Consider the following 21,899-nt stretch of genomic DNA (forward strand, 5'->3'; position numbering starts at 1 on the left):
GTCACACAATACAACTTAAACACAAAATTCAGTTCATCTCAGGATATTAAACACGTAAATTCAAATACAATCTCACAGAAATACACGTCGATCCTATCCCATTCGGGAATTGCATTAATTCTATAGATTAATTATATTAATCAAACGATACACAAAAAGGACCGAAAAAAATTTCGGCAGCATTTCTCCTTAGTTCTCCCAACACGACTCAAAATGTGTGAGGAGAATTAAAGAAAAATACTGTCCGAAATTTCTCTCGAACCCTCCGCATATCATTCGAATAATGTAATTATCTATAGAATTAAATACAATTTTCAAACTGTCCAAACTGGACAATCAATTGACCAATATATATATTTTATGATATTCATACAAAAATATATATTTAATATATATTTTATATAGATAACATACAATATTCTACATTGGTCAATTGACGGGTCTACATTTTCATGAAATATAATATATTTAAAAATTTTTAAAATACGATCGAATTGAATTTTAAAATACATCTGAATCTAATGAGATAAAAATAAAAATAAAAAAAATTAATGAGATAAAAAAAAGATTGAAATAGACGATCCATCGCGAGGGTCGTCGCGGAGCCACCGTCGGAAACCGTCACAGAGCGACCGTCGGAGCTCATGGGGCTCGCCGCCATCGCAGCCCATCGCGTGGGACCTGTCGTATCCCACCGTCGGAGAAGGGGAGGGTCAGGGCTCGCCACAGAGGGCCGCCGCCTCACCACGATGGGGCCCGCCGCCCCACCCCCCCTCCGGGGTGCGGGGCCTGCCGCCGGGGCGCGCAGCCCGCCGCCGGCCGTCTGTGGCCAGCAGCCAAGGAAAAGGGAGAGAGAGGAAGAGAGAGAGAGGAAGAGGGAGAGGAGGGGGTCGGGGCCCGCCGCAGGGATGCGGGGCCCGCCGTCGGGGCGCGCGGCCTGTCGCCGACCGTCTGTGGCCGGTGGCCAAGGAAAAGGGAGAGAGAGAGGAAGAGAGAGAGAGAGGAAGAGGGAGAGGAGGGGATCGGGGCCCACCGTCGGGGCCTGGGGCCCGCCGCCCAGAGGAGGCAGCTCACCACCGTCGAGAGCTCGCCGCCGTGCCGCCGGAGAGACGCCGGAGAAGAGGGAAGAGGGAGAAGAGGGAGAAGGGAGAAGTAGGGAAGAGGGGGGGGGAGGGAGAAAATGCCATTCTCTTTAACGTTTTCTCCTTTTTTTTTTCTTTTTTTTGGTTTTTTTAATTTTTTCCTTAATTTCTTTAATTATTTTTTATAATTTTTTAATAAATAAATTTAATTAAATAATGAGGATAGTAATTTGAATGATAATTTTTAATTTAAATTTAAATTAATTTTTTTAATTTATAATTATAATTTCTATTTTATTACCATTTTTCTCTTTTATTTATTTTTTTATGACATTTTTTTTTGAAATTTATTTTAAAATTTTTATCATTTGAAATTATAATTTTAGTTTCCTTCTATTTTTATCTTTTTGGCATTCTATTACGTATTCTTTTTCTTTATTTAAAATATTTTTTAAATAATTATATTTAAACTAATTTAGTTATTTAAAATGATATTTTTTATTTCAATTATAATTATAATTTTATTTTTTAAAATTAAAAATTAAAAATTTTGTTTTTCAATTAGAATTAGAATTTTTATTTTTTTTAATTATATTTTTTTTCTTTTTTTCTTTTTTAGAATTTTTTTATTTTTTTACAATACTTTTTTCTTTTCTTGAGATAATTTTTTTAAAAAATAATTTAAAATGGATAACGTAATTTGAAATGATATTTTTTATTTGAATTAAAGTTAAAATTCTTATTTTTTTTAAAGTTCAATTTATAAATTTCTTTTTTTTTTCAATTTTTTCCTCATTTTTTCACTTTTTTATGCATTTATTTTTTTATCAAAATTTAATTCAAATTATAAATTTTTTTAATTCAAATTTATAATTATATAATTTTTCTATTTTTTATATTTCTTTCTATTTTTATGAATTTTTTTAGGCTATTTTTTTATTTTTTTGAATATTTTTTAAATAATTTAATTTGAATTTGAGAAAGTAATTTGAAATGATATTTTTATTTCAATTAATTTTAAAAATTTTATTTCTTTTAAATTTCAAATTATAATTCTTATTTTTTTCAATTTTTTTAAAATTTTAATTTTTTAATGACACTTTTTATTTTTTAATTTTTTTGAATATTTTTGACAAGAATTTGAAATGATATTTTTGAATTAAATTTAAAATTTTTATTTCTTTCGTATTTCTTTCTCTTTTTTTCTTTTTCTATGATATTTTTAAATTTTTAATTTTTTAAGATTTTTTAGATATTTTTTTAAAAAAATAATTCAAAAAAAATCATCTAAAATTATTTTTTTTATTTTAATTACAAATTTAAATTTTTATATTTTAAATTTCATTCAAAATTAAAATTTTAATTTTTTTATTAATTTAAAATTTTAAAATTTATTTTTTTCCCATTCTTTCCCGATTTTTTTTTTATGGGAAAAATAGAAAATACCATTTTGAATGGTGTTTTTAAAAACGCCATTCAAAATGGTGTTTTTTTTTCGGGACAATGCCATCGTGAAAAAAAAGGGATGATGTGGCAGCGAGAAAATGCCATTCAAAATGACATTTTTCTCTTTTATATTATTTTGATAAAAAATTAAATTTTAAATTATTTATATAAATAATTTTTTTTTTATATTATTTAGGAAAAGAGCTCTCTCACCCCTACTCTTCTCTAGGTCTCTCACGTTGGATGCATACAGGGGAAGGAGCGCGACCCTTCACACTCTGTCACCCACATTTATCGCAGAACTTATTGTTAGGTAGCCACCCCAGCCAGTAGAAGGTCTCGGGATGGCATTCCCTGCTCCACGAGATTCTCCCTCCAACCTGTTTATGTCCATTTCCCATCAACATCCAAACGCACGCAAAACCTCGACTGCAGCTCCCATGGCCCCATAGTCCAGCTCCTTCTTATAACCGCACTAAGGATATCGAAGAGAGCAGAGAGGGAAAGCCAAAGAGCTCTCACGAAGAAAATGGGCATCGTCACCAGCAATTGTTACACCAAATGCCATGAAACGTGCAGAGAACTCAAAGGCTAAAATCCAGATCCTAGAGGAGGAGATCAAGGAGATGAAACGTGCGAGGGAGAAGGAGGCTCGTGTCCATGAGCAACAGGCTGCGGTCTTTGCAAGGAAGGAGGATGAGTGGAAGCGAGAGAGGAAGAAGCATAAGGAGGAGGCGGCGAAGCTAAGGAAGAGGCTCAGGGAGGAGGAGGATAGGATGAGAAGTTTGGAGGAGGTGCGGTGACAGCAAGCAGAGGTGACAAGAAGTGGAATCGAGTAGGCACTGATTACGTTGTGGAGCACATGAAAGAGGAGCAAGCGCGGAGGGAGGAGGCGGTGGAGAAGTGGAAGCAGCTCTACGCAGCTTGCCATCAAGACCGAGCTTGACGACCTCATCGTGAGGACCCGACAAGGTAATGTAGCCGCATTTTGCTTGGATTCTTCTGAGATCTGCTCCAAATCTCACTTTTCTAATGATTCACCAGGCAAGATTGCAAAGATCTATAGAAACTTCACATCAGTCACCTGTGCTTGTTTCATGATGACTTTGTCTGAAACAGAGACGGCAGGAGGACTAGTGTAAAGGAAAACATATTCGCACCTCCAATCTACAAGCCTTATACATGACCAATTTAGCTAAACTTACTCAACTAAGTCATAACAATCCATTTCAAAAATCAAGTCATAACAATCTATTAATGTAGTTGGGGTCGGAGTAGAAAAAACGAAAACTAGGAAGAATATAATTATGTTCTAATAATTAAGAATTGAATTGAAAATGGAGTGAGTGCACATCTGTATACACTTTAAGGTGGAGTACATTACTTAAAAAATGAGGATATGGTTATAGGATATACATTCCTTACCAGAATTTATATTCTGTTCCACATTACGAGATTATGTGAAATAGCTTTGGTTATTAATCTATGGAACGCATTCTTTTTTAAATCCTTTTCATGTTTGCAGTCGCCATATTTTTTGGTGGAAGTTGCCATTTAATTACCAAGATACTTCCTTTGATAGAATCCAAGGGCACAAGTAAATCATGTTGTCCTAATGCTGGTGGCATATGGTATAACAGAACTTATTGAATGTAGCTTTAATATGAATCATCTCTCTGAAATGCAACAGAAGAAAGTAGGATAAGATTATTTCTGAACTCCAAAAAAAAAAAAATCATTAATTCGTAAATAAATAATGCTGTAACTTTCCGAGAGAAAAATCATGCCATTTTATATCTTTAATGCTTTAAGAACACGGTTTTGAACCTAAAGCCACACCCTGTTCTTATTTTTTTTATATATATTATAACTTCCAACCCTTGGTATTTTCCTGTCGATCAATAAGAGCTCAAATCAAAAAAAACATTGACTAAAGCTTATGCTCCTGGAATTACTAAAGCATCTAACCAAAATGTAGACACCAGTAACTAACAGAAAACTAAGAACTCCCTCCCTTGTTCATCCTAGTTTTTACATTTGAATGCCTACAGAGTTGGATGCATTGTCGTGTTCATTTCCGTAGCAGGAAACTTGTTCCTTAGAGAACTGCCAAAACAATGAGAACGACAAAGTATGCGGCTTCGTTCAGAAACTGTTTCGTGAAAATGACATATTTCTGCCTATACTTCACATGAATATGTCTATTAATACTCTACCTGTCCCCTACTCTCTAAAAGGCATCCGCCAGTCTTTTTTTTTTCTTTGTTTTTTAATTTGAGTTGTAAAGGAAGCAAAGTGCCAGCTGGTATTTTTCTTTGCTCCTTAAGATAGAGTATCCATATAAATTTAGAGTAAACATGTCACACCTCCGATCCGAAATTATGAATCGAGAGTCATGACAACCGCCGCATACTCATAGAAAACTCTTCCCATAAGCATGTAAGGCATCTTATCATACTATCCTAAAACAACAGCGGAATAATTAGTCAATAATTTAAATCTAAAATATAACGACCTAAATTTTTTCTTTAATGTCTCAATAAATTCAACAATGATTCATAGTCCTTACATCAAATTCAATAAGACTTTCAACTGAAAATAAAAGTATAGAGATTCTGCTTCTGATCACTCTTCCATTCATATCTTGTATCATCTTAATTCCTCAACATCTGTAAAAACAGTAAAAATAGGAGGTAATGAGCTAGACAGCCCAATAAGTAATGATCACTTTTCAACAGATTTCATCAGGCATTTAAATAAATAATCATTTATAGAAAATAAGCATATAGAGTTCATCAATTCGAAATCAATTTCCAATTATGCAATATAATTCATGCCAAATTCATTTTTTTTTTGAAAATTCAAGTTTCTTTTCAGTTTTCAATTTCTTTTGTTCTTCAATTCTTTTTGTCAACCATGAACTATGACCATATTTTTTCTGTGGTAGGGTCATAACACCGCGTATCTTCTTGCGGTGAACTGCGAATCATCTGACAGTAAAGTCCTTCGGAATCGCTGATCTCTCTGACGGTTTGTCGCTGGTCTCGCTGGCGACATGAACTCTCAGGACAAATCAATTGTTAACGTATATACCCCCATTGGCAGGGTCCTTTACATAGTCAGGTTGTCAATTCATAATGTTTCTTATATCATAATTCTTCAAAAATCATATTTCATATTCTAATTTCGATAATAAAACATATAATCATGTAGTATCGAAATAAATCAATTTAATGCATCATGAAATCAATATGTTCAATCATGCTTCATCATAACATTTCAAATAAGATATTTTCATAACAAAATACCATTCATCCAATTCATGCATCGTTTCACAAATCATGTCAGAAAAAATATATTATAATTTATCGATAAATCTAAAAAAAGTGAAACATTACTTACCTCGAACGCATTCCAATAAACCCACATAATTCTATAAATTTTTCTTCCAAAAATTCTGTTCGTAGATCATATCGCGATATCCCATGATCAAACATCCACAATCCTATACAGAATCAATTTCAATAATTAGAAAGAATACGAATACCATATTTCAACGGTTTAGATTGGGTTCTATCATCTAATTTTATCTAATCAAAATCTAATTAGGACCTAAACGATCCAAAGTTTGACTATCAGATCAAATCGGATTCGAAGTGATAGGATCAAAGTTTTTTCATCGATTTCATAAAATCAAGTAGAGAGAGACAATTAGAGGAGAGAAAATTTATGAGGTACAATTCGAATTGATCAGGCGACACAATCCAACATTACGATTGGTCCAATATCTCGATTGGTGAAATCAAAATGATCAAATCAAGTCATGGCTAGATCGAAATCATGGATGATCAAATCTAAAGATTCATGATCTGATTAAAGTGGGTGCCAGTACGGTGTCTGACAACCATGGATCAGGGTTCTTCATTAGAATCAGATCAGGACTATTAAAAAAATTTTTTTATTCACTAACCTTTTTAGAAAGAGAATCAATCAAGAGAGAGAATATTTTAGAGAGAGAAAATTCTAGAGAGAGTAAATTTTAGAGAGAGAAAACTCATCTTGAATTCTTCAGACAATATGATTCAACAAATTCGATCGATCAGATTAAATCATGCTTAGATTATCATGTAGATAATTCAATAAAATCATGAAAAATAGAATCTTAAAATACCTGATCTGATCAAAGTGGATGTCGGTGTACCATCCGACGATCACAGATCAAAAATTCATTACGAGGATCATTTAAATTCATCATCATTCTTCTCAAAATTTTAAAAATCTTAAGAGAGAGAAATAATCTAGAGGGAAGATTTTAGAGAGAAAAAGTAGAGAAAAAATTTAATTTTAGAGAGAGAAAATACTAGTTCAGGCTGAAGAAAGAGAGGGAAGAGAGAGAAACTCTCTTTCTCATATTTTATTATTTATATCATTATTTATTAATTAATTAATTTTATTTTTTTTTCTTCTTTTTTTTCTTTTTCTTCACGAAAGAGAGAGGAGAGAAAATCTTATTTATTATTATTATTATATTATTATATTATTTTTTTTCTTTTCTTTTTCTTTTTCTTCTTTTCTTTTTCTTTTCTTTTCCTTCTTCTTCTTTTTTTTTTCTTTTTCTTTTTCTTTTCTTTCCTTCTTCCCGTGGGTTCCTTTGGGCCGAAACAGGGGATTTCACAATCTCCTGTTGGCTGGCCGACCGGTGGTGCAACCGATGTGGGACGGCCGTCGGTAGGAGGAGGGCGATCCAACGACAAGAGGAGAGCCAAACCGGTGGTCGGCGATGACCACCGGCATCGGAAATCAAAGAAAAATGGCAAAAATAAAAGTTTCTTCCGCAACAAAATCTGGCGACTCCGATCGCCGGCGAGCGTGCACACTGGCACGGAAAGAAAAAGGGAGAAGAGAGGAAGGGGAGGAGGCTTACCTCCGACACCGGCGAGGCTTTTCCGGCGAGCAATTGGACGGGCACAGGGATAGGTCTCCGTGAGGATTTTCCGACGATCTCTGCCGTTTTGCCCCGGGATTTCTCGATGAGAGGGAGAGAGGAGGGTTCTCCTCTTTAAATAGAGCCGAAGGGGGCTCTTTCCGACTCCGATTGGGAGCCGACGAGAGGAGGAAGAAGACTCCCTTCGAGAGTTCTCCTCTGTTTTTTTTTTTTCATTTGGGCTTTGGCTGATTCTGGGCTGGGATTCTTATTCGGGCCGAGCCATCACATTCTTTCCCTCTAAAAGAAATTTTATCCTCGAAATTTTTCTTGCTTGAGTCTTCATAGTTTCTTACTTGAATCTCATCCATAAATATTTCAATATTTTAATTCTTGATATAAAATTCATTCTTAAATCATTTTATAAGAAAAAGTTAATACATCAAATATTGATCTGAAACGGAACCATTCATTTTCTTATTTATCAAGATCAACATCTTAAAGATTTTCAATATTTCAGGATTTTGAAATTATAATCTCATTTCTTATAAAAATCATGTTCAATATCTCACGACTCAAATTAAAATTAAATCCATCTCTTGTAGGTAGAAGAAAATAAATGTCTCTATTCTTGCATAAGAACTTCATTCATCATCATCATTCATTTTTTTTAATATTATCCACTCTTAATTTCAACCCATCATAAGATAGGAAAAACATACTTATGTGAATCATATGATGACATCCCAATCAATCAAAATTCAAAAATATTTTCTCTTATTCGTACTTTCAAAGGTTGAAGATTTATCATTTCACTCTCATTCTCGAACTTTTGATATTTTAATTCTCGATACAACTTCATCATTAAGTCATTTCATAAAGATCAATATTACCATTGTTGATTGAATCAATATCACTATTTCTAATCATCGAAATTTTCTTACTCAAACCCTCAAACTCTTAAATATTCTAATTCTTGAAGCAAATTTTATCATTAAGTCATTCCATAATAAAAATTAATAACTCAAAAATTGATCTAAATCAAAACTATATTTTTCTTATAATCAAAATCAATGTCTCTATTCTAAGTAAGTATATCAATTTTCTTTATCTAAATATTAACAACTCTTAATTAATCGATTCATTATCAAATTAAATTATAAATAACTCCAATCCATCTTTCGTAGAATAATCGTCAATATCAATAGATAACCTTAATCTTTTCTATTCAGTCAGAGAAATAATAATGATCAAAAGAGTTCAAACTTCAAATTTTATTATACCCTGGAGCTAAATATTTGAGTATAATAATTTAAAATCAAAATCATTATTCGATAAACAATCTCAAATTCTTTCTAATAAATAGAGAATTATAAAATTTAATTCTAGGATAGAAAAATTTATCTCTAAATATTCTAAATCTAAAGTCAAAAATTAAAGGTCCACTCATCCTAGAATTAGGATGCTAATTATTTTTGTAGCATAGTAGGTGGAAGCACCATTTTTAAAAATCACATTAGGATATCTAAAATAATTCAAAATTTTTAAAATATTATTCTTTCTAATATCAATAAATTTCTTGTATCAAATCATATCATCTATCATAATTCTTTGACTCAAAGAATCAATATTTCTGATTTACTCAAAGTAATCCAGATTACCATGCTTCCGCTGCGCACTCTGATCTAGCAATCAAAATTTTTTAGCTTCACCAAAAAAATTTTGATCAAATTATTTCTTTACCTTATCAATAGAAAAAAAATTTTAAATTTTAAATTTTAATTGAAGCCAAAGATTAACTTCTGATTCTTATTCATACTTTTACTAGTGTACAATAATCTTGATTAACCCTTGAGTCCAATATCATATTTAAAACCATCATATAGATTTACTATAATCAATATGAATCAAATCTTAATTCTCATATCAATTTAATTTGATAATTTTCAAACAAAAATTCTTATAAGTTAAATCAATGAGAAAATCCTTCGATGCTCCACCAAATTTGGATATAATCAGAATATATATGAATTTCAAATCATTATTTTTTTTTAAATTTCTATCATCAGGATCTTCAATATCTATCAAATATCCTTTCATAATAATCATACAAACTTCAAAAAAATCAAATCTCTATTTAATAGTAGATTCAATTAGGGACCTCGTTAACAAAAGCAAAGGAACTCCGTATCAATTCCTAAATCCAAAATTTTTAAATTGTAAATTCACATGGATCCCTTAATCTGAAATAAATATAAATCAAATCTTTTATCTTAATCTAAAGATATCAATTTTTTATTAACAACCTCAACAATAATATCAGAAAATCTCTTGATCAACTTAGATACGAAATCTTTAAATTAAAATTTCATACACATCATGTAGTCTCCAAAAGACATAATAAGATTTATTATTTAGATCTAAGGATGATGATTAAAGATTCTAGTATGATGAATATTCTACAATCTCAAAATTAATTTCATCAATAAGAAATAGGCTTCTTTGCAATATCTCCAAATATGCATTCATCTTAATATGCCACTTTATATATAATCCACATATCAAGTTCACTTTCGATAAATATTCCAATCAAGCATCATAAAAGATTTTCTTAGTCCATCCTGGAACAACATATTATCATCAAATCTTTATCTTGTCAATAATAGTCAACTTCTCAACTAAAAGTAATATCATAGTATTATTCTCACATCGAATTTGAACTTACGATTCACTTGAATAACCTATGATCAAATTAATAACCATAATGCACAATAAAATTTTATGTCAATCCTTTTGTGATTACTTTCGATCAAGATCTAACTAATCATATCATGATCTATAAATTATCCATCATATTTCAAACTCCATATATCATAATCTCTTGCGATCTTTTTATACATAATCTCAATATTTAATCAAAATTTTTAAATATTTCTCCCACTACAATCATCAAAGATCTACACTATAATGTCTCTAGTGTCTATCCACTTATACCCATTCTATATCTGATTCTATGTTTCATAATTCATCCACTTATGCTCTGATACCACTTTAATTGTCACGCCCCCGATTCGAGGTTATGAATCGAGGGTCATGGCAACCGTCGCATACTTATAGAAAACTCTTCCCATAAGCATGCAAGGCATCTTATCATACTATCCTAAAACAACAGCAGAATAATTAGTCAATAATTTAAATCCAAAATATAACGACCTAAATTTTTTCTTTAATGTCTCAATAAATTCAACAATGATTCATAGTCCTTACATCAAATTCAATAAGACTTTCAACCGAAAATAAAAGTATAGAGATTCTGCTTTTGATCACTCTTCCATTCATATCTTGTATCATCTTAATTCCTCAATATCTGTAAAAATAGTAAAAATAGGAGGTAATGAGCTAGACAGCCCAATAAGCAATGATCACTTTTCAACAGATTTCATCAGGCATTTAAGTAAATAATCATTTATAGAAAATAAGCATATAGAGTTCATCAATTCAAATTAATTTCCAATTATGCAATATAATTCATGCCAAATTCATTTCTTTTTCGAAAATTCAAGTTTCTTTCCAGTTTTCAATTTCTTTCGTTCTTCAATTCTTTTCGTCAACCATGAGCTATAACCATATTTTTCTTGTGGCAGAGTCATAACACCGCGTATCTTCTTACGGTGAGCTGCGAATCATCTGGCAGCAAAGTCCTTCGAAATCGCTAGTCTCTCTGACGGTTTGTCGCTGGTCTCGCTGGCGATATGAACCCTCAGGATAAATCAATTGCCAACATATATGCCCTCATTGGCAGGGTCCTTTACATAGTCAGGTTGTCAATTCATAATGTTTCTTATATCATAATTCTTCAAAAATCATATTTCATATTCTAATTTTGATAATAAAATATATAATCATATAGTATCGAAATAAATCAATTTAATGCATCATAAAATCAATATGTTCAATCTTGCTTCATCATAACATTTCAAATAAGATATTTTCATAACAAAATACCATTCATCCAATTCATGCATCATTTCACAAATCATGTCAGAAAAAATATATTATAATTTATTGATAAATCTAAAAAAAATAAAATATTACTTACCTCAAACGTATTCCAATAAACTCACATAATTCTATAAATTTTTCTTTCAAAAATTCTGTTCGTAGATCATATCGCGATATCCCATGATCAAACATCCACAATCCTATACAGAATCAATTTCAATAATTAGAAGAATATGAATACTATATTTCAACGGTTTAGATTGAGTCCGATCATCTAATTTTATCTAATCAAAATTTAATTAGAACCTAAACGATCCAAAATTTGACTATCAGATCAAATTGGATTCGAAGTGATAGGACCGAAGTTTCTTCATCGATTTTATAAAATCAAGTAGAGAGAGACAATTAGAGGAGAGAGAATTCATGAGGTACAATTCGAATTGATCAGGCGACAGAATCCAATATTACGATTGATCCAATATCTCGATTGATGAAATCAACATGATCAAATCAAGTCATGGCTAGATCGAAATCATGGATGATCAAATCTAAAGATTCATGATCTGATTAAGGTGGTTGCCAGTACGATGTCTGATAACCATGGATCAGGATTCTTCATTAGAATCAGATCATGACTATTAAAAAAAATTTCTTCATTCACTAACCTTTTTAGAGAGAGAATCAATCAAGAGAGAGAATATTTTAGAGAGAGAAAATTCTAGAGAGAGAAAATTCTAGAGATAGAAAACTCATTTTGAATTCTTTAGACAATATGATTCAACAAATTCGATCGATCAGATCAAATCATGCTCAGATTATCATGTGGATAATTCAATAAAATCATGAAAAATAGAATCTCAAAATACCTGATCTGATCAAAGTGGATGTCGGTGTACCGTCCGACGATCACAGATCAAAAATCCATCACGAGGATCATTTAAATTCATTATCATTCTTCTCAAAATTCTAGAAATCTTAGGAGAGAGAAATAATCTAGAGGGAGGATTTTAGAGAGAGAAAGTTCAATTTTAGAGAGAGAAAATACTAGTTCAGGCTAAAGAAAGAGAGGGAAGAGAGAGAAATTTTTTTTTCATATTTTATTATTTATATCATTATTTATTAATTAATTTATTTTATTTTTTTTTCTTCTTTTCTTTCTTTTTTTTTTCTTTTTCTTCACGGAAGAGAGAGGAGAGAAAATCCTATTTATTATTATTATATTATTGTTATATTATTTTTCTTTTTCTTCTTTTTTTCTTTTCTTTTTCTTTTTCTTTTCTTTTCCTTCTTTTTCTTTTCTTTTTCTTTTCTTTTCCTTCTTCTTCTTTTCTTTTTCTTTTTCTTTTCCTTCCTTCTTCCCATGGGTTCCTTTGGACCGAAACAGGGGATCTCACAATCCCCTGTTGGCTGGTCGGCCGACGGTGCAACCGGCGTGGGACGACCGTCGGCGGGAGGGAGGCGATCCAACGACAAGAGGAGGGCCAAACCGGTGGTCGGCGGTGACCACCGATGTCAGAAATCAAAGAAAAATGGCAAAAATAAAAGTTTCTTCCGCAACAAAATTCGACGACTCCGATCGTCGGCGAGCATGCACATCGACACGGAAAGGAAAAGGGAGAAGAGAGGAAGGGGAGGAGGCTTACCTCTGACGCCGGCGAGGCTTTTCCGACGAGTAATTGGACGAGCACAGGGACGGGTCTCCGTGAGAATTTTTCAGCGATCTCTGCCGTTTTGCCTCGGAATTTCTCGATGAGAGGGAGAGAGGAGGGTTCTCCTCCTTAAATAGAGCCGAAGGGGGCTCTTTCCGACTCCGATTGGGAGCTGGCGAGAGGAGGAAGAAGACTCCCTTCGAGAGTTCTTCTCCTCTGTTTTTTTTTCATTTGGGCTTTGGCTGATTCTGGGCTGAGATTCTTATTCGGGCCGGGCCATCACAAAACACATCCAAAAAGAATTAAAAAATATAATATTACCAAAAGATCTAAGAACAGACTCCTCATCAATCCATAAAATATCATTAGAATGCTCTGCAATAGAAAATACGATCCAACCTGTAACACTATCCGTAATCCTATAGACATGCTGAATATTCGACAAAGCAATCCCCCTTAAAAATCTCTAAATATCAGCTAATGGTAAATGAGTGGAGCCCTCCCTCCGATGACCCCACAACCAGCTCACATCCATCAGTTTGAACTACAAAGTTACTTCTATAGTTCACCAAATCAGTCATCCTTTCCTTGATTCACTTTTTCTGCTTGTTTCCCCTTCCAACTACAGCCCTCTAGTAGGAAAAAAACTATCGACAATTTTTGGTACCTTCTTTCCAAACAAAATCTTAACTTCTTTAATCCGGTTGAGATTGATGGTGGATGTCTGGCCAGGATACCACTTTTCAGGATTTTTTCGATACTGCGCATCACAGTAGGAAGAAAGAAGAAATAAAATAGAAAATAATCAAATACGTAGATCAGCCAAAAAGAACTCACCTCCACGAAGCATGCAAGCTTCACTATGAGTAAAGAGAAAAAAATTATAAGAGGAGATTACACCTTCAACCCTTGTACACCCAATCTCTCCCTCACAGAAAGCTCTTCCTCACAAAAGCTCTCTCTCTAGGAAGATTCTCTTGAACCCCTAAAGCGACCACTGTCCGCTATTCAACAGTCTGTCTGAAGCCCTTGCTCCTGCTCCTGTCGGTGCCTCGCTTCTATTTTTTGGGTTCTTTGCCAAACAAAACCGCACGCACATACCCCCTGCTCTGTGAACGAGGCCTTTTAAAGGCTTAAAACTATGAAAGAATAGGATACAGACCCTCACAGCACCCAAAAAACCTTCTAGAATCCTCGGATCATGACCGGCAGCGCCCCAAGCCATTCGATCATGATGTGGTCCATGAAAAAACCCCGTAGACCACGAGAATTGAGGGAAAACGGCTCCCGATCCATGGTGGACTATGAGAAACCAAAGGAAAATGCCCTCTCGATTCATGCGGATCCCCGATGGACCGTTGGTCCACGTGCTACGCGTGGACTACGTGAAGAGAAACGCGCAGGCCGCACCCATGCCCGCGCACGTGGGCCTGGGCTGCGCACCTACGCATTCGCACACTGGGCCATATGCTCACCCTCAGGTCGCATGCTGTCACACAAAGCCGCACCACCACTGCCTCCACCGACCGTCGCTTCGGATTTCGTGTTAATTTTAATCGAGCGTATCTCGTTCATCCAGATTCCATTTGAGATGATCTTGAGCTCGTTGGACTCCGTTCGTCATCGCGAACCCATTGTGGACTCAATATAGATGGAATCTTGAGATGTCAAATCCTAACAATCTCTATCTCGACTCGACATTCGACCTAATAACTCTGAGTGCTTCTAGATCTCCTCGCCCCTATGCCCTGAGGCAATTGTCTGCTGATCATGAATGGATAAATATGAGAGTCCAGCCAGACTGCTAGATCCCATCTCTATCATATGCTGTGCTCCTCCTGACCTGAGATCTGCTTGGGATATCATCCTGCGGTAATAGAAATCTCACCTTGCAATATCGCCTCTCATCCTTTCAAGTCTTGCATCTTGTGCCCGGTTCACCTCTATCTGGAGCTCTACCTCGCTCTGGGCTCCTCCTGGCTCCTGAAGCTCTACTTCGCACTAGGCTCCCCCCAGGTAGTAATATCCTCTTATCCTCTTCTTTTCCTTCAGAATAATTCTATCATCGTGTAACACCTTCAGGATTCCTCTACCAGCTACAGTCCTGTAGCCTCTCGAATTCAGTCTGCTCAGTGAGATAAGATTTCATTCAAAATTGGATATGTATTGGATCTCCTCCAATCTCCTCACTGCACCATCATGTGTCCTCCAGCTGATCATCCCGATGCTTCTTATTACACAACTCGATCCATCCAATAGATAAACAGTGCCATCACTACTCTCCAGAGAGTCAAACTACTCCTCTCTACAATATACATGATAGGTGCATGCAGAATCTAAAATCTACTGCTGGAAAGTAGATACCTCGTGATATCTCCAAAACATCACTCTCTGAATCTCTACTGGCCGTCACTGCAGTAGCCCTCGTCCGATTTCTGAGTTGAGAGCATTCTCTGGCTAGATGCCCCAACTAGTCATACTGATAACATCTGATCTTGCTCAAGTCCCTCGTTCTGGATTTGGGCCACCTTCATCGCGATCTTCTGTCACTCTATCTATCACCTCCTGTTCCTCCAAAAATCACCAAAGCTGAGTTGCCGCCACCTGAGCTCGAAGCTAGGTTCTCCCTCTTGAGAATCTCGTTCTAGAGAATCGCCATGGTGACCTTGTCCATCTTGATGGTGCTCTTTTCCACTAGAAGAGCAGTCATCAAAGACTTATATGAAGGAGGGAGGGACGCTAGCAAAACTAGTGCCCTGATCTTCTCATCAACTTTCTCGTCAATGCTAAGGAGGTCGGTGAGAATCTTTTGAAAGTGGCTGAGATGCTCTTACACGCTCTGTCCCTCAGTCATCCGCAGCTGGTAGAACTGTCTCCAGAGAAAAAAAATATTGGTGAGAGATTTCATCCTATACAACTCTTTGAGCTTCGATCATAGCATTGTCGGAGAAGTCTCACCAAGCATATGGATCACCACCTCATCCGTTAGGTACATGTGGATGGTACTCACCGTTTGCATCTGGAGCCACCTCCAATCCTGCACTTCCATGGTAGTCGGCTTCTCCTCACATAAGAGAGCATCGATCAACCCTTGGTAGATGAGCACATCCTTCATCCTTGCCTGCCACAAGGAGAAATTGCTCTTTCTATCAAACTTATTGATCTCCATCTTGATTGATCCTGTCTTCTCCATCTTCAATCTTGCTCACCACTACTACAATCTACGTTCTGGTACCGTCTCATTCTGATACCACTTAATGGTGGATATCTGGCCAGGACACAACCTCCTAGGATCTTTTCGATACTGTACATCATAGCAAGAAAAAAAAAAGAAAATAAAAAATAATTAAATATGTGGATCAGCCAAAAAAGGCTCACCTCCACGGGGCATACAAGCTTCACTATGAGAAAAGAGAAAAAAATTATAAGAAAAGATCACACCCTCAACCCTCGTACACCCAATCTCTTCCTCACAGAAAACTCTTTCTCACAAAAGCTCTCTCTCTAAAAAGACTTCCTGAACCCCTGAAGTGATCGCTGTCCGCTGTTCAACAATCTGCTTGAAGCTCCTGCTCCTGCTTTTGTCGATGCCTCGCTTCTGTTCTTTGGGTTCTCTACTGAACAAAACCACATGCACATACCCCCTGTTCCGTGAGCAGGGTCTTTTAAAGGCTTAAAACCGTGAAAGAATAGAATATAGACTCTCACAGCACCCAAAAAACCTCTTAGAACCCTCGGATCATGATTAGCAGCACCCTAGGCCGTCCAATCGCGATATGGTCCACAAAAAAACTCCATAGATCATGAGAATTGAGGGGAAATGGCTCCCGATCCATGATGGACCGTGAAAAATCGAGGAGAAACGCCCTCTCAATTCATGTAGGTCCCGATGGACCGTCGGTCAACGCATAGTGAAGAGAAATGCATGGGCTGCCCCGTGCACGTGGGCCTAGGCCGCGCTTCGCATGCGCACACTCGTGCATTCACACACTGGGCCGCACGCTCATGGCCTGGTCACACACTGCCGCACATGGCCGCACCACCGCTGCCTCCATCGACCACCATCGACCTCCATCGCTTCGAATTTTGTGCCTACTTTAATTGAGCGTATCTCGTTCATCCAGACTCCATTCGAGGTGATCTTGGGCTCGTTGGACTTCATTCGTCATTACGGACCTCACTGTAGGCTCAATATGAATCAAATCTTGAGACGTCAAATCTTAACAATTTTCATCTCAACTCGACATTCGGCCTCCTCCTAACTCTGAGAGCTTCTGGATCTCCTCGCCCCATGTCTTGGGACAATCGTCTGTTGATCATGGATGGGCAAACATAAGAGTCGAGTCAGATCGCTCGATCACATCTCTGTCATATGCTGTGCTCCTTTTGACCTGAGATCTGCTCGGGTATCATCTTACAGTAATAAAAATCTCACCTTGCGATATCGCCTCTCATCTTTTCGAATCTCGTATCTCATGCCCGATCTACCTCCATCTGGAGCTCCACTTCGCTCTGAGCTCCTCCTGACTCCTGAAGCTCCACCTCGCACTGGACTCTCCATCAGTTAGTAATATTTTCTCATCCTCTTCTTTCCCTCCAGAACAATCCTATCACCATGCAATATTTTCAGGATTCTTCCACCAGCTACCATTTTGTAGCCTCTTGAATCCAGTTTGCTGATGAGATAAGATTCTATCTGAAATCAGATATATATCAGACTTCTCCCAATCTTCTCACTGCATTATCATGTGTTCTCCAGCTGACCGTCTCGATGCCTCTGATCGCACAGCTCGATCTATTCGATAGATAAACAGTGCCCTCACTGCTCTCAAGAGAGTCAAACTGCTCTTCTCTGTAATATACATGATAGGTGCATGCAGAATCTAAAATTTGCTGCTGGAAAGAAGTAGATACCTTATCAGATATCTTCAGGACATCACCCTCTAAATCGCTACTGCCGTCGCTGCAGTAGCCTTCGTCCGATCTCTGAGTTGAGAGCAATCTCTAGCTAAGTACCCAACTCATCATACTGATAACATCTAGTCTTGCTCAAGTCCGTCATTCTGAACTTGGACCACCCTCATCGCAATCTTCTATCGCTCCTCTACCATCTCCTGCTCCTCTAGAAACCACCAAAGCTGAGCTGCCGCCACCTGAGCTCTAAGCTGGATTCTCCCTCCTAAGAATCTCGTTCTGAAGAATCACTATGGTGACCTCATCCATCTTGATGGTGCTCTTCCTCACTAGAAAAGTAATTACTAAGGACTCATATGAAGGAGAGAGCGACGCTAGCAAGACCAGCGCCCTGGTCTTCTCCTCAACTTTCTCATCAACGCTGAGGAGGTCGGTGAAGATCTTCTAGAAGTGGCTGAGATATTTCTGCATGCTCTGTCCCTTAGTCATCGACAGCTGGTAGAACTACCTCCAGAGAAAAAGAGTATTTGTGAGAGATTTCATCATGTACAACTTCTCGAGCTTCGACTACAGCATCGTCGGGGAAGTCTCGTCAAGCACATGGATCACCACCTCATCCGTTAGGTATATGCGGATGGTACTCACTGTCTGCATCTGGAGCCACCTCCAATTCTCCATCTTCATGATGGTCGCTTCTCCTCGTATAAGAGAGCATCGATTAACTCTTGGTGGATGAGTACGTCCTTCCCCCTTGCCTACTATAAAGAAAATTGCTTTTTCTATCAAACTTATTGATCTCCATCTTGATTGATCTTGTCTTTTTTATCTTCAATTTTACTCACTACCGCTGCAATCTGTGTCTAGATACCGCCTCGTTCTGATATCACTTGATAGTGGATGTCTGGTTAGGACATCACCTCTTAGGACCTTTTCAATATCGTGCGTCGCAGCAGGAAGAAAAAAGAAATAAAACAGAAAACAATCAAATACGTAGATCAACCAGAAAAAGCTCACCTCCATGGGCATGCAAGCTTCACTATGAGAAAAGAGAAAAAAATTATAAGAGGAGATCAGACCCTTAATCTTGTACATCCAATTTTTCCTTACAGAAAGCTCTCCCTCAAAAAGCTCTTTCTCTAGAAAGATCCCTCTGAACTCCTGAAGCGACTGCTGTCCGCTGTTCAATAGTCTGCCTAAAGCTCCTGCTCCTGCTCCTGCTCCTGTCGGTGCCTCGCTTTTGTTCTCTAGGTTCTCTGTCGAACAAAGCCGCACGCACATACCCCTGTTCCATGAACAGATCTTTTAAAGGCTTAAAACCATAAAAGAATAGGTTATAGACTCTCACAGCATCCAAAAAATCTCCCAGAACCCTCAGATCATGACCAACAGCGCCCCAGGCCGTCCGATCGCATATGATCCACAAAAAACCCCATAGACCATGAGAATCGAGGGGAAATGGTTCTCGGTCCATGGTAGACCATGAGAAACGAGGGAAAACGTCCTCTTGGTTCATGCGGGTCCTCGGTGGACCGCCGGTCCACGCGCTATGCATAGACCGCGTGAAGAGAAACGCACGGGCCGTGCCCACGTGCGCCCGCGTGGGCTGGGATGGCCCGCGCCTGCACGCTGGGCCTGGGCCGCGCTTCGCATGCAGGCACACCCATGTGTTCGCATGCTGGGCCACGCGCTCGAGGCCTGGTCGGGCGCTGCCACGCGTGGCCGCGCCACCGCTGCCTCTGCGGCCCGGCATCGGCCTCTGCCATTTCAAATTTGTACCAACTTCAATCGAGTGTATTTCGTTCATTCGGACTCCGTTTGAGGTGATCTTGGACTCGTGGATTCTGTTCGTCGTCGCGGATCTCGCTGTAGGCTCAATATAGATCGAATCTCGAAGTGTTAAATCCTAACAGAGATATTATAACACACGACTATAATTCTGTCAGATGAAAAGTTGGTGGAAAATCAAGAAAGACAAACACAAGCGGTGCCATGAGACACAGCAGCAATTGACTAGAGCTTATCTGAATTGGTTTCTAATAAGGTCAGCCTGGGTTTAAAATGAGGTTAGCTCATCCAAACCTCACTAGAATAGTTTTCTTCTTAAGTCAATGGCTTCAATATCACGTCTGGTTTGGGTTGGTTGGTCCGATGTCAACATCAGGTCCACAGAACTTCATCCTACGGCAATGTGAATTTGTGGATCCGAGCCAGTATGCTAGAGTTAGCAGGTAACGCTGACTCCAAAATATGTTTCTCTTCACTATCCTTTCCCTAGATAAACTACTAATTAAATTATATCACTTCTTGCTGTGGTGATTAAACTATAGTTTCATAATCTTTCCAGCTTTCGTTTTAACAGCTATTCTGTATTCCATTGATAATCTTATAAAAATTTAGAGAGACGAACATCATTAGACATGTCATGATTCTTATGATCTTCTCTTATAGGGGTGAATGATTCTGCTGGGGAGTTGAAGAAGGCATGATCGAAGGGCTGCACAGGGAGTTGAAGAACAAGGAGGAGACCTTGCAAACACTGAGACCACGCATAGCAGCAATGGAAAAGGAGGGCATTAAAAGAGATAGGGAGATCGACATTTTGAGGCAGAGCTTGAGAATTCTCAGCAACACAAAAAAGAATCGCATCAGAAAGAATCAGCCCAGAGGCTTTCACTAATGAAGTGCAAGGAGAAGCAGCCAGAAAATTGGATGGATTCCTTGAATCCACAGTGATCTTATGAAGCACTAGTGCCCTGTGACTGAAGCCGTATGATTGGTGTCCAAGTTGAAAGATGACAAGCTGTTCTTGGTTGCAGTCAAGCAAAAATCTATATTAGAAACGTAAGAAATTCCACATCTTTCACACATTAGCAGCCACAAGTATCAGAATAAAGATAGCATTGGTACTCGAGGTTATTAGCGAGCCAGATGAGGATGTAATGTCTTCCTTAGAGTACAAAATGTAATTATTTTCAAGTTGTTCCAACAACAGTGATTCTGTTGGTTCTCTTCGAGTGTCAAGAAGTTCTTGGGTGCTAAATGCTAATTAATTGATCCCATTTGGAAGTTTTATCTTCACATCATTCCAGAGTATCTCCATTTCTTTCTACCTCCGATGCAAGAAATTTAGAATTTTAGACCGATCTGGCAGCATTCCGTATCAGCAACAGTGCTTATGTCAACAGACATGACATGTGAAGGCATCTGCCATCTTGATGATTGCAGGCAACAGGTACCAGATGTGACTTTAATCAGATCCATCTCCACCCTATCGCCATCAAAGTCATGGAGGCGTTAAACCGACGAACAAGTGGGTATTTATTAATTAATTTTAAAAAAATATATAAAAAAATTAATTTTATTTATTATAAAATAATATAATAATAAACACTCAATGACATTTTTATTCACCTCATTCATTCATCTAAATTTTACGTAGATGAAAAAAAATAAAAATAAAATCACCATTTGAAATGTGTTTTTGAAAATGCCATTTAAAATGACGTTTTTGAAAACGCCATTTCACACGTATTTTTAAAAATATTATTTTTTTTTCTTTATTTTATTTCAAAAATATTATTTTATCCAAAAATATCATTTTATCACAAAAATACCATTTTATCTTTTTTTTCATATTATCCAAAAACGTCATTTTATCCCAAAAACGTCATTTTTTCTTTTTTACTATTTTTTTATTTTTTTAATTTTTTAAGATATATTTTTTTGAGATATTTTTTTAAAAAAAATTAATTTTAAAAAAAGATTGTAATTTAAATGATGATTTTTATTTAATTAAAATTAATTTTTTTAAATTTAAAATTTTTATTTTGAATTATAATTTTGATTTTTATAATATTTTTATAATTTAAAATCAAAATTATA

General features: G+C 36.6%; 1 pseudogene; it reads left to right on the top strand.

The window, feature by feature from the left end:
• The first annotated feature begins 3,057 nt into the window (after positions 1–3,057).
• Positions 3,058–20,951, top strand: LOC140855423 (uncharacterized; annotated as a pseudogene).
• The last annotated feature ends 948 nt before the right edge of the window (positions 20,952–21,899 follow it).

This window comes from Elaeis guineensis, chromosome 2, assembly GCF_000442705.2.
Source record: "Elaeis guineensis isolate ETL-2024a chromosome 2, EG11, whole genome shotgun sequence".
NCBI classification, from domain to species: domain Eukaryota; kingdom Viridiplantae; phylum Streptophyta; class Magnoliopsida; order Arecales; family Arecaceae; genus Elaeis; species Elaeis guineensis.